Raw genomic sequence first — 13,348 nt, forward strand, 5'->3', positions numbered from 1 at the left:
CCAGATGTGACAGGGCTGCGGGTTGTTCTCGGTAGCAGAGCCACCCTTAGGGGTGTGCGACAAGTGCGGTCGCACCGGGACCCTTTTTTTGGGGGCCGCACTTGGGGTAACACTAATTACTTTCATAAATTCAGAATTTTCATCAACTCTGAGATTTTGCACTTTCATCTAGAAAAAGAAGTAATTCTCGAAATATTCATTTCATAAATTCTAAATTACTACCAATTCTGCCACTGTTTTGCAAATAAATTTTGAATTTTTATCCTATGGAATTCTGAACTTTCATCATTTTTGGAATTCGAAATTCTCATTAATTCTGAAATTACGTAGGTAGACGTAGAATGGTTTGAAAAACGGTGGCGCCATCTATCAGTATTTTTTCACTTAATTAATCGTTAGCGCATCACCTTACGGGTCTCTGGTTCAAATTTCGGTATCATTATTCAGCTATGAAACGTCCTCTCACAATCTCCTGAATTAGGAAGAAATAATTTCGGTAACCAAAGTTTAACCATTCGCCTGACTTTCCCGTGTCAGACACGGGCATCCGCCTTTTCTCCTGTGCCTAGCATGCGCATAGTAATCTTTGACGCTAGAGGGCGCTGACGAAAAGTTAACATTTTAACCTAATTTGCACAAACGATATGGCTTCATCCAACAGCAATATACAGATTAGGGCTTATGCTCTAAAAACTTCTAAAAAATTCTCTATAAAAATGCATTTATACTTTAAAAAAACTGTAAATATTCTGTATAAAACGAAGACTATGTCCTAAAAATGTTCATTCCCCATCTCAAATAACATTAGTTTTAGGGAAATAATATGATAATAAAATGGAAGTGTTGATGCAGTCTCAGCTATTTTGGACCATTACTTATTGTATGGACAAAAGTTCTTCGCGTTTTACTAACTAATATCTCATCTGTTGAGTAAGTTTTTCACAAATTAAGAATTAATGTGCTGCCATTTATAGGAGAAAATATTCACCCAAGTATTGTATTTAGAAAAGCAACGCGCACAAAAATACTTAGATAAATTTTAGAAAAAAATGTTAAGATAAATTTTAAACAATTTTTAGATAATGTTAGATTTCCTTTTTATTGGATAAAACTCTCAAAATTTCCCACAAACGCTAACCCCCCCCCCCACCCCACCCCACATTTACCAATTTTAGCCAATTTTTCCCACAAGTCACAATCACCGACGCCGATGATAATCTGCTTACAGCAGTACACTAATGTCGTTTAAGGGCTAGTTTTTCTATACTCTAAAAACTCAATGTCATTGCTGATTGGTAAAAAATCCTGAAAGTTATGTTTCTAACCAATCAGCAACGGCGTTCATGCAAAATATGCCTTTAAATTTTGAAAACACGCTCTACCCCCGTAAAATAGCGAAACCTTCCAAATGTGAACGCCCATGTTTTACGGCCAAATAAAAATTTACCGACAAATGCCTATTTAAATAATGTTATTTTGTGACTTTAAACGCATCTCTCTCATATTGTCAGAATTTCATTTATATTCAAATAAAGAACCATTTCAGTTACTGTTAATACTATAAAATACAATTAATACAAGAACTCCCCCTATGATACAGTCACTCCTCTTTTACGGACAATTTTTTTTGTCCCACGGGTGTTTGCAAAACAGGGGTTTCACTGTATATTGATGATATCGTAGAAAAATCACGGAAAATACATTTGATGCTCGTGATAACGACTCCCTGCCACCCCCCCCCCCCGTTCCGTAGAAAATAAATGTTGAAAATCAGCGGTGGTCGTTATATCGGATGAAAAACATAGGATAGCCGCTGTAAGAAAACATTTGGGATTTATCCTACCGATCGTTGTAATGGAATGGTCGCTGAGGTCAAGACCCGTGACCTCAAAACTGATTTTGTGAAAATGAGCTAAACGCAGGGCCGGATTAACCATTACGCAAAATAAGCACGTGCTTAGGGCATCAGTACAAAAGGGGGGTCCACAAAAAGATATGAAATGGTATTTTTGTTTTTTTGTACAATTTTTTCTTTCAACGTCGATCATCCGATAGAAGATCCTAAAATTTTAAGAACACTCTATTGTATAGTTGAAGATAATTATCACAAAGGATGAGAAACTAATAATATTGCAAACTAGACTTTACATTATATTGCTGAGTTTTTCGATTAGCTTTTCACAATTTTCATAAAGTGCGTCCAGGGTTGTCTTAACATTATCACACGCCCACGTACAAAGCGATGTTTCTGAGAGAGGCACTACTACCTAGATAAAAATTCCTACCTACCTATTCGCATATTTACTCTTGGAAATCGGAACTAGATCTAATTGTCATTTGACACCTTGGAGAAGTGCCCAGATGGGCCCATGCAGTATAAACCCAGTTCTACAGAATAAGTCATGTGGGTCATTAGTATAGATCAACTGTGTAGTTTGATCTATAGAAGTAAAAGAAATGCTACCAGGTGTGAATTACAAATATGAGAATGTATCTAAAAGAAAAAATACCCAATATAACGTTCATTCGTCAGAAATAAGATACCTACTGGCAGGGCCACAACTGGATACTTGGTTAGCCGGAGCAACACTCATTTAGGTATTCCCCTCGTAATGCTGAAGGATAGCTGAAGGATAAAATCGGTGAAAGGGGTAATTTCAGCATTAATGAAGTGATAATTCCAAAATAATTGAAGGCGGCAATTCCGATCCAGCGTTAACGAAAGATAGTTTCAGATTGATGGAAGTGATAATTCCAAAATAATTGAAGGCGGCAATTCCGATCCAGCGTTAACGAAAGATAGTTTCAGATTGATGGAAGTGATAATTCCAAAATAATTGAAGGCGGCAATTCCGATCCAGCGTTAACGAAAGATAGTTTCAGATTGATGGAAGTGATAATTCCAGAATTAATGAAAGTGGTAATTTCAGAATTAAAGTAAGAAATAATTCCAAAATTAATGGAAGAAAAAATTCTAGAATTAATGAAAGAAATAATTTCAGCATTGATGAAATAAGTGATAATTCCAAAATTAATGAAATAAGTGATAATTCCAAAATTAATGAAATAAGTGATAATTTCAGAATTAATGAAAGAGATAATTTCAGAATTAATGAGATATAGTTTCAGAATCAATGAAAGAAATAAATTCAGAATCAATGAAAGAAATAATTTCAACATTAATTAAAGAAACAAATCCAGAATTAATGAAAGAAATAATTAATAAAGGAAATAATTCCAAAATTAATGAAAGAAATAAATTCAGAATCAATGAAAGAAATAATTTCAGCATTAATTAAAGAAACAAATCCAGAATTGATGAAAGAAATAATTAATAAAGGAAATAATTCCAAAATTAATGAAATAAGTGATAATTCCAAAATTAATGAAAGAGATAATTCCAGAATTAATGAAATAAGTGATAATTCCAAAATTAATGAAAGAGATAATTCCAGAATTAATGAAAGAGATAATTTCAGAATTAAAGAAAGAGATAATTTCAGAATTAATGAGATATAGTTTCAGAATCAATGAAAGAAATAAATTCAGAATCAATGAAAGAAATAAATTCAGCATTAATTAAAGAAACAAATCCAGAATTGATGAAAGAAATAATTAATAAAGGAAATAATTCCAAAATTAATGAAATAAGTGATAATTCCAAAATTAATGAAATAAGTGATAATTCCAAAATTAATGAAAGAGATAATTTCAGAATTAATGAAAGAGATAATTTCAGAATTAATGAAAGAGATAATTTCAGAATTAATGAGATATATTTTCAGAATCAATGAAAGAAATAAATTCAGAATCAATAAAAGAAATAAATTCAAGAATTAATGAAAGAAATTTTTCAGCATTAACGAAAGAAATGATTCCAGTATTATATAATGAAACAAATAATTTTATCTTTTTTCACCTTTAGATGAGAGTTCTCTATCCTTTTTTAAAATCTTTAAAACCGAATATTTAGAGACCGAACTGCATGTACATTTCTATGGGCAAATCGCCAGGCGGGAACTTTGTTTCCACCGAGTCACGTGGTTTCCTTGCATATGATGTCGCTGCAGTAGCGGCGGCTGGATGCTCCGTCCAGTAATATAAGCTCGATGCAAGCCCCAGAATCTCTGTCGTCTGCTTCTCTCCAGGTTCCTCGTTTTGGACGTTTCCTTGTATCCCGAAAAAATAACCGAACTGGCAGTTCGAACTTCCAGTTCTGTTTGTGAGCTTAGCTTGCAGGGAACCAAACAAACTGACTACTTGTCTGTCGTCTGCTCATTAAGAGGTTCTTTGTTTTGGACTTCTCCTTATGCTCAAATAAAATAACCGAACTTTCAGTTTAAATTTCCAGTTCAGTTCACGAGTTTTGTTTACAAGGAACTTAGCGGAATAAAGAATATAGTTTTTTTATTTTAAACTTCATCATCACCACGTGAGTCACTTTCAAATTTGAGTATAGATGGCAGCATATTACTATGAAGTGGAATGTGGGAAAATTCACTTTTTTACGATTTTAACCTGTCGTCTGCTTGTGTGGATGTCTCTTTGGGTCTTGAAAAAATCACGGAACTGGAAGTTTGATGGTCAGTTTATAAGCTTTGTTTAAGGAGCAAAGCTGAATGAAGAATTTAGTTTTTTATATTTTTATACCTGAGCTTCACCATCACCACATAAAGCACCTCTGATTTTGAAAGTAAGTAGCAGCACCAACAATATTTTAAAAAATGAATGTTCTAAAGTGTTATCTAGAGTATTAAATTAATTTTAATTCCCTTAAAATTGTTAGTACCTTTGTGAATTTGCGGCAAATGCTACAAGGCAAAAAAAAAACTGTTATTGGCGGACGGCGTAACGTTTCGAGTCACCCGGTATTACTTCCCAGATAAAATATCTATAGGACGTACTAGGCTAGTCGGGAAGACTGGATGCATTTATCACGCCCACGTCCTGTAGCAGGGGTCGCTAGGCTGGGATCTTTGTTGGGGCCTTAGAGGCCAGATTTTTCACTGGTCTCTCGATAAAGAATTTATAGTATGAAAAAAAAACAAAAAATTATAAGAAACTATGCTGAAGCCTATCAGCCCCCACAGAGGCCGTGGGACCGGTGCAGCCCCGTTTGGCACCTATCTAGGAAAGGGTGCCAAATCCGAGTTGGAAGTTAAAAAGAATTGTTGAGCTGAGAAACGTCATCGTAGGCACCAAAAATAGATCCCGCACGGGCAGCGACTCCTTTCTTTTTTTGTGCCCCTACTCATTGGTACATGAAGGCCACCTTAAGATCATCGTAGATCCGGGACCACGAGGTTTTGGTCAGCTGTGTCAAGCAAGCATTTTGGCACCCTGTTGTAATGTTGAAGCAGAGATTAATCGGGGAAATTTGTTTCCCTTCCTGTCCAGGACCCGATTCACCAAACCAGCCGGCTCAGCCCTCGTGGCGGCCCTGCATAAGCCCTGTGGCGAAGTGATTTTTCTGAGCCCCCCTTTATCTGGCTGGAAAAAAAATACTTGCCTACCAATTTACGTGTTTATTCCCAAATTTTTCTATCGGATCATATATTCATGAGGCCCCTTTCTACAGTTGAGCACCGTCTCCTCCCGGCCGTGCTCGGGTGCCCCCCCCCCGCATTAAGACGACACTTGCGAGAAGGGGGGGGGGCATAATCAGCCGATAAAATACTTGTCAATAGGGACAAGTATTTGACATTTTGTCAATAAAAGATTGACAAAAGTTCTTTTATAGAACTTGAAAAATGCAACCAAGAAGCGTATCGGTTTCAATCTTGGTTCTTACAATTTCATCCAGATCTCATTTCACGGCCCCTGTACTGTGACCGGGTGGGTCCATGCGTTAAGACGGCACTGACCTTGGGCCCCGGCAGGACCGTAGCGGGAGGGTGATGGACTTGGGGATCTGGGTCCTCCTCCCCCCCCCCCCGAAATGTGAGAAAATGGCAGAAAAAAGGGAAAAGATGGCCAAACCTATTGTTCTATTACTTTGGTTCCCACGAAATGAAAGTGGTCCCCTCTCCAAACCAAATTTCTGGCAACAGGCTGGCGCCCAGGGATGGAGGGGCCCCTCAAGTGCAAAAAGGAGTCTCGTGATAATGTGATTTGGTTAAAATTTTCAGTAGTTTGAAGGCGGGTATTTCTAGCTTGGTGAGAGAGGGCGGCAGAAAAAATCACTTTGCCAGTGTGGACCCATGGTGCACTTAAGACGGCCCTGCGGGAGGGGGGGGGGGATAGAACAACAAACTCTTGATCATGTTATCCCATATTCATCGGCCATTTTCCTCGCATTTTGGGTAGGGGAAATCCCCGTCTCTTCACTGTGGTCTAGTAGTTGACTTCAATTCGTGCTTTGGCTATCATTGGACTGTTTATATCAAAGTGGGGCTCATAAAAACCACCACGTACTTTTACAGAAAAACATGTCAACCAATACTTTCTAAAAAACGACAACGTTATCATCAGGGCTATTGCCCGAAATGCCCGGGGAATGTAAACATTTTGACGAGGAATGTATTTTTTTTTCACGCAACCACATGGCCTATTCTTGCGTAAAAAAGTATTATTCGTGAATGGGAATTTCTGTGGATTTGTGCAGCCCTTTTTATTATCTATCCACATATTCAGAAAAGAAACCATAATCGCGGGTGCTCCTAACCAGGGACGGTTCTTTGGCCGTGCAACCTGCGCGGCTGTATGGGGCACCGCCAGGTGCGGTGTGCCGGGAGTAGCGAATTGAGTAAGTTCGTTGGATTGTACCGTATTTTACGGGACAGGAAAATTTTCCAATATTATTCGGTTCTTACCTATCGTCCCCCCCCCCCCACCCAACGCCATCTATAGCTAGAGGCTAGCTCTAGTTATAGGAGGTGTTGCCCCAACCCTGGATCCGTTCCTGAGCTAAGATGAGCAAAAAAACCATCTTCAGATGCTGCGAATGGAGCAGAGGCGGAAATATTCAGCTGGGGAAAATAGCTGAGACAGACATCTTAAACTGCGAAATGAGTGGAGGCAGAAATATTCAGCTCCGAAATGAGTGGAGGCAGAAATATTCAGCTCCGAAATGAGTGGAGGCAGAAATATTCAGCTCCGAAATGAGTGGAGGCATATATTCAGTTCAGAAATGAGTGGAGGCGGAAATATTCAGCTCCGAAATGAGTGGAGGCATATATTCAGCTCAGAAATGAGTGGAGGCAGAAATATTCAGCTCCGAAATGAGTGGAGGCATATATTCAGCTCAGAAATGAGTGGAGGCAGAAATATTCAGCTGCGAATGGAACGAAGGCAGGTATCTTCAACAACAATTTCAACTTCTAACCCTCCTTCAACGTTTCAAAGGGCACCAAAGTGTGATCTTGCCCGGCTGACCAAGCATCGACCCTGTTGCGACCCTGCTTGTGGGAAGGAGCCTATGGGGTCCACCCAGGGACGTAGCGTGCCTTCTCGGGGCAGACTTTCTTTTGGCCTCTTGAAAAGATTTATTATCATGCAAAATAAGTATATATTTTTGTAAGTCCCTTCCCATTTGCTCGAGGCAGTACTCTGATTGCCCCAGCCCTTTTACGGGCCAGGGTCCACCCGGGGGGGGGGTGCTCTCAGAATAATAGGATTTGGTGAGAACTTTTTTCGGAGCATTTTTCGTGAAAATTATTAGGGGAGCATTTCCACCCTGAAGGGGGTGGGAGCTGAGATATATCACTTTGTTCGGGTGCCAGGGCCGTCTGGTCCCCGGGCTAAATGATTTTTCTGAGGCTGAACCTGTCAAATTTAAATGTATGCTCCTCGAAAATTTCAGCTATATCTCATTTTTGTGAGGCCCTTTTCTCTTGAGGCTCCCTGGGCCGTTCCCGGGTGGGCCCAAGACAGCACTGGCGCAATATGATCTTAAGACGAACCTGCTTAACTGACTCGTCTCAGGCGCGTACGTTTCGCTGCAGCCTATTCTGTGGAAAATTGTGTTGTGCTGCCATCTAGTACTTAAAATGAGAAACCGAAAGTGATTATGGGAAGAGAAAAAAATTTCGATATTTTTGTTTAGTTTTACAAACGTTGCCATCAAATGATTCTTAAGAAACAAATTTGACTTCTTTTAATGAGTGATTCTATTCGTACGAGGATAGTGTCTCCATCCGTAGGTCTAATCTTTCACAGTAGTGGCGCCATCTTTTATCAGCTTTTGCCAATAGCCGTGAAACTGATGGACCTCTTATCGCACCGTATATTTGTTTGGCTCCGATGGACTATCCTGTGCATTTTCGGGCTTATGCAGAAACACATCGGTTCGTAGTGATCACCGCCGCCGATCTTGAACCCGTCGACGCGGTGGTGATGGCTCTTGAGGACGACCGAATCTGATTTAACTGCTTTCGGTTCCTGCGGTGGACCCTTCGTGGGCTCTGCGGCACCTGAGGAAGAAAAATGAAATATCGATTATACCGTATACCAAGGGTGCCCAAAGTTTAGAAGACAGTGCAGGCCACTTCATTACTTTGAAAACGTGTCTCGGGACACTTAATTGAACGCGAGTGATCTGGAACTGTGCCGCTGATTGATTATACATGTTATCTGACTATGTGCCGCGATGGTCTGCAAGTATGCCGCGGGACGCTTAAGTGATCTGTAAAAGTGCCGCAGATCAATTGAAACGATCAGTAAAAGGATCGCAGGCCGCTTCAATGATCTGGAACTGTGCCGCTAATCAGTCAAATGATCCGTAAATATGCCGCGGGTTAAACAAGTTATCTGTTAATGTTCCGCGATGGTCTGCAAGCATGCGCGGGACACTCAAGTGGTCTGGAACAGAGCCACGATTAACTTAAGTGGTCTGTGAATGTGCCGCGGGACACTAAAGTGATATGGAATTGCGCCATGATCATTTGAATTATCTCTAAAATGTGCCGCGGGTCACTTGAGTGATCTAAAACTGTGGCGCGGGTCACTCAAGTGATCGTTAAATGTGCCGCTGGCCGCTTGACTGATCTGAAACTGCACCGTGGATCATTTAAGTGACCTGGAAATGTGCCGCTTAGTTCATTATTAGAAAATAGGTCGCATCAGATGACTCCGAAGGGCACGTCTGGCCCGCGGGACATGGGTTAAGCATGTATGCCGTATCCATTGCTATCAATGACTGCCGGAGCACGAACACGGCCCAAGGACTCATAGCAATTCAAGCGTTTAGACTTGTAGGAAGGCCCCCAGTGGATTTCTCAGAGTCTGGGGGGGGGGGGGGCTATGATGATGGTGGTAAGGTGGCCCTTGCCTGCAACACTGACGGAAACAGTGCTAGGTAAATAAATTACGAGACATATTTCGTGTGTCCAGGGGGGACGCCGAAGCTTCGAAGAGGGTTAAAAAGGTAGCAATCATTCCCTGCCCGCCCCGCCCCCATCTTTAAACAAATGGGAGGGGGGCAAAGAAGCATTTGCTCCTGTGGTTTTAATCAATTAGGCCTAATTTGATTTTCTGCTTCAAATGCTTTCCTGCATTTCTGCTCTCTTCCTTGCACTTTTTTGAGAATTTCCAGCCCCTCCGCCCTTTTCTGCATTTCTGCAACCTTTCAAATTTCTGCCGCCCTCACTCTTTTGTGAATTTCTGCTCCCTGTTTGTTTTTCTTCTGAACTCTTGCCTTCCATCTACTCTTTTTTGAAATTCTTATCTATGGGGATGTTTTGTGAATTTCAGCTCCCCTTCACATCACCATTTTCCAAATTTCTGTTTCTTCTTGGTCACATTTCCAATTTCCTGCGCCCCCGTTCGTTTTCCTGTCATTTTCCGAATATCTGCCCCTGCCTTTTCCCTATCATGAATTTCTACCTCCCTCACCCCCTTTTCTGGATTTCTGCTCCGTATTTTTCTAGTTTTAATATTTCTGTCCCAATTTTGTATAATTTCTACCTCTTCTATTTCTTTAAATTTCTGACAATCTCTCTTTTCTAAAATTTTATCACCTCCCCCATTCGATCCCTTTCGGCCTCTGGCCCTGCACCCTTCTGGTCGAATACCAAAAACTTCAAAAAACACGCGACCCTTACTTTTCTTGTTATTGACTAAGGCCTTCAAGGACTTGAGATACTCCCTCTCGCCGCTGCTGAGCACGTCTTCGGAAGCTTCGAGGTGCTCCACGAAATGATCAGCGTACGTCCAGTGACGCGAACTGCCTTGGAAGTAAGGTGACTTCACGATGAGGATGAGCGTGTCGAGGCACCAAGACAGGCAGAGCTGTGTTTGAATGGAAGAAAGCAAAATCGTCCAAAAATATCCATGTAAGTCATCCACAAACGCGGTAGAAAGAGTTTTATATTATAAACACACGGAATCTCTTGATCAACACCCGGTGGCAAAAGAAATGGAATTATGTACCGTTGTACCTTGTGCATGATGGGAGTCGTCACGATGTAATTCCCAATGACCTCGAACGCGTCTTCCAACTGGCAGCTCAAGATGGTAAATTTCCCGCAGGATGAAAGCTCCAGGACCTGTTTCAGAAGCACGGCGGCGGATCCGAATACGCTCCTCTCGCCTGTTGTGAAAATCCAATTGCATATGAAGCACCTGTTTCAGAAATATACTATGAATAATGTCAAAAAAAAGGTTCCATTAACTCTTTAAGTGGTTTTTAAATTTTTCCTGATCCGCATTGTAACTGCCACATTTGCAATTGCGAACCCTTCACAAATTGCCACTTGTTTTGAAGAATAATTTTTCAATCAATTTTCTGGGAGGAGTTATCAGCTCGCAATCGGGGAGAAAAAAGCTGATAACTCCTTCGCCCCACCCCCAACAAGAAAACTGACTCCGCCCATTGCTTTTACTTCCCTCACTATGAAACAGAAATACCTGCCGTCATAGCAGGTGTTTCTGTTTCATAGTGGAAAGTGTGGCTTTCATAGTGTGTGGCTTTCTAGGAAGAAAAATACTTTTTTTTTTGGAAAAATATCTTGTATTATTTATACTGAGGATATATATATTTCTTCCTCTTTTTTTTCTCGCTTTTTCTCTTACTAACCTTGAACAAGAGCTGACTCCACACTCATGTCTAGCGTGGACCGATAATCATTCGCGACTATTTGCTTCCAATCTTTGCCTTCCCTTGATGCAATGAAGCACTAGCAGCTTATAGGCTGCTGACACTGTCGGGCATCCCGATACCTTCTGTAGCAGAAAGACCCCGCGCGAAGCTTTGATGTCAGTGAAGTCGTCTATTTTACTAATAGCCATTGGATAGCAGTCCGACGTATGCGAAATTTTTACATTTTTTTGCAGTATATCCAATGACCATAGGTGAAATGGACGATTTCAGTGACGTCACGAGCTTCGCGCGGAGACTTTTTACTATAGACGGTGTTAGCCAGCCTCGCTCAATGTTCCTTAGCGAATATTTGCCAAGAACAAAACAGAACCGGTTTTTCCAGAACACTGTTCGTGTTGTGACTGTTGGCGTTCTTCGACTATGTGTGGCCAGGTGGATTGGAAGATGGAGAAAGAAGGCGGCTAGAAGATACTGGTCATTATGTTCGACCTGCCTCCCCATACCTTCCAGCCTCCAACGCTTGACGACCATTGCCAATGATGATGCGGTGACGCTACTTGCCCATAACCAACCTTGGAAAGTATTGGTCCAGCCTTGACATGAGTGTTTCCCTGGCTTAAAGAGGAATTTGGCCCCCTGGCGTCAAGGATGGGCTCCCTCCCCCCGTCAAGGAAGATTACCCCTGGCGTCAAGGAAGTTCTATTGTGGAGAAAATCATTCGTAACGTGAAAGGGTCCTGTGTTTATTTTCGCTCTTGGCTCCGCGTCTGATAAGGGCGAACCTGAGTTGTTTTAGACATAGTTCGCCTATCACCACTGTGACCATAGGTCAGCTACTGACATCACAACAGCCACTAACTACTACCACTTTATTGTACATGCACGTCACTATATAAACTACTGCTAACACCTCGTCATCTTCTCATAGTGACATCCCAATCGATTTCATACACATGTACTACCAATGGTGTTATCGGTTATAGAAACTTCTTTCAGCAGTTCATGAATGCATAATAAACGCCAATGAGCACCGTCATGATCAATCACTTACCACACATCATGAAGATCTTCCGCAAGAGCACCGATAGCATAGCGTCAGCGCATCTATGCTCCGCGATCTCGGTAGCCATCATCACGGAGAACTTGGAATAGCGAGTGAGAGTGATCAGGAGATCGATGCACGCTTCAACCAATTTCGAACTGCCTCGTGAGATGTTGGAACTGTCCGCGGAACCCGCGATGGTCAACAAGAGTATTCTGAGCGTGGTCTCGTCGAAGAAATCCATCAGGAACAGTTGTGCTCCGGGAGGAGACAGCATCTCGGTTATAATCTCGATGGTACAGGTCTTCTCTTCTTCGGAGAACCCTGCGGAGAAAAAAAAAAGGTGAGGAAAATATTAAATCATATAATGCCTATAAACCAATAGTTCTTAACCAGGGAGCCCTTTGAAGAAGACCCTATTTTTGGAAATGTTTCGGGGGGTCCATTAGCTTGGATGAGAAAACAATCTCAATTCATAGTTTTCTCACTATTACTCACATCTCACATATGCTGAATATTGTTCTGACCCATCACTAAGGGCCCATGACTTTCATCTTATTGGCAGGGTTGTGATCCCTGGCTTTCATCTCATTGACACAAAGGATCCGTGGATAGCAAAAAGTCAAGAACCCCCACCCCTAAACATACCAAAGTTAACCAAGGATAATATCACTCTCCGCTAGCCATACGAAGGTTTTCAACAGCTGGCTGATGAATGAAGAAGATGAATTTAGGAAAGAAGGAAAATTCAACTTCCTTGTGGGGAATCATATCCAGGTCCTTTCACTTGCCTGGTGAATCTCAGACCACTAGACTACTACTGGCAATGCCAATATTCTGAGCTCTGACTTCGGTTAGGTCCGATCGTCCACGTACGGGCAAGTTCGGCAAACACAAGCTCTAAGGAAAGATTAATGCTCGTTGCCATTATGGTCCAGTGGTCTAGGGTGCTCACCCGGCACGTGGTTCGAGGACCGGGGGTTCAATGTTCAAATTTCTTTTTTTTCTGAAATTCATCTTCATCATTCATCAGACAGCTGTTGAAAACCTTCATATATCAAAGTTAAGTCGTTGTTTTAATCTTTAAATCATCTTCAAACTTCTGTGAGACGCGAGCACTGTCCTTACCAAGTATCAGAGGAAGAGCACCCACATTGCTTGGATCAAGGTGTTTAATAAAAATATTTGTGAATGTGCCAAAAAACGGACATTTACCTTTAATGTCTCCTTGGATATAATCGATGAACACCCATGGTAGGTTCGTTCGAC

Source organism: Pholcus phalangioides, unplaced genomic scaffold (genome assembly GCF_987345545.1).
Source record: "Pholcus phalangioides strain wild (caught in Gottingen) unplaced genomic scaffold, Ppha-v1.0 ptg000022l_1, whole genome shotgun sequence".
NCBI classification, from domain to species: domain Eukaryota; kingdom Metazoa; phylum Arthropoda; class Arachnida; order Araneae; family Pholcidae; genus Pholcus; species Pholcus phalangioides.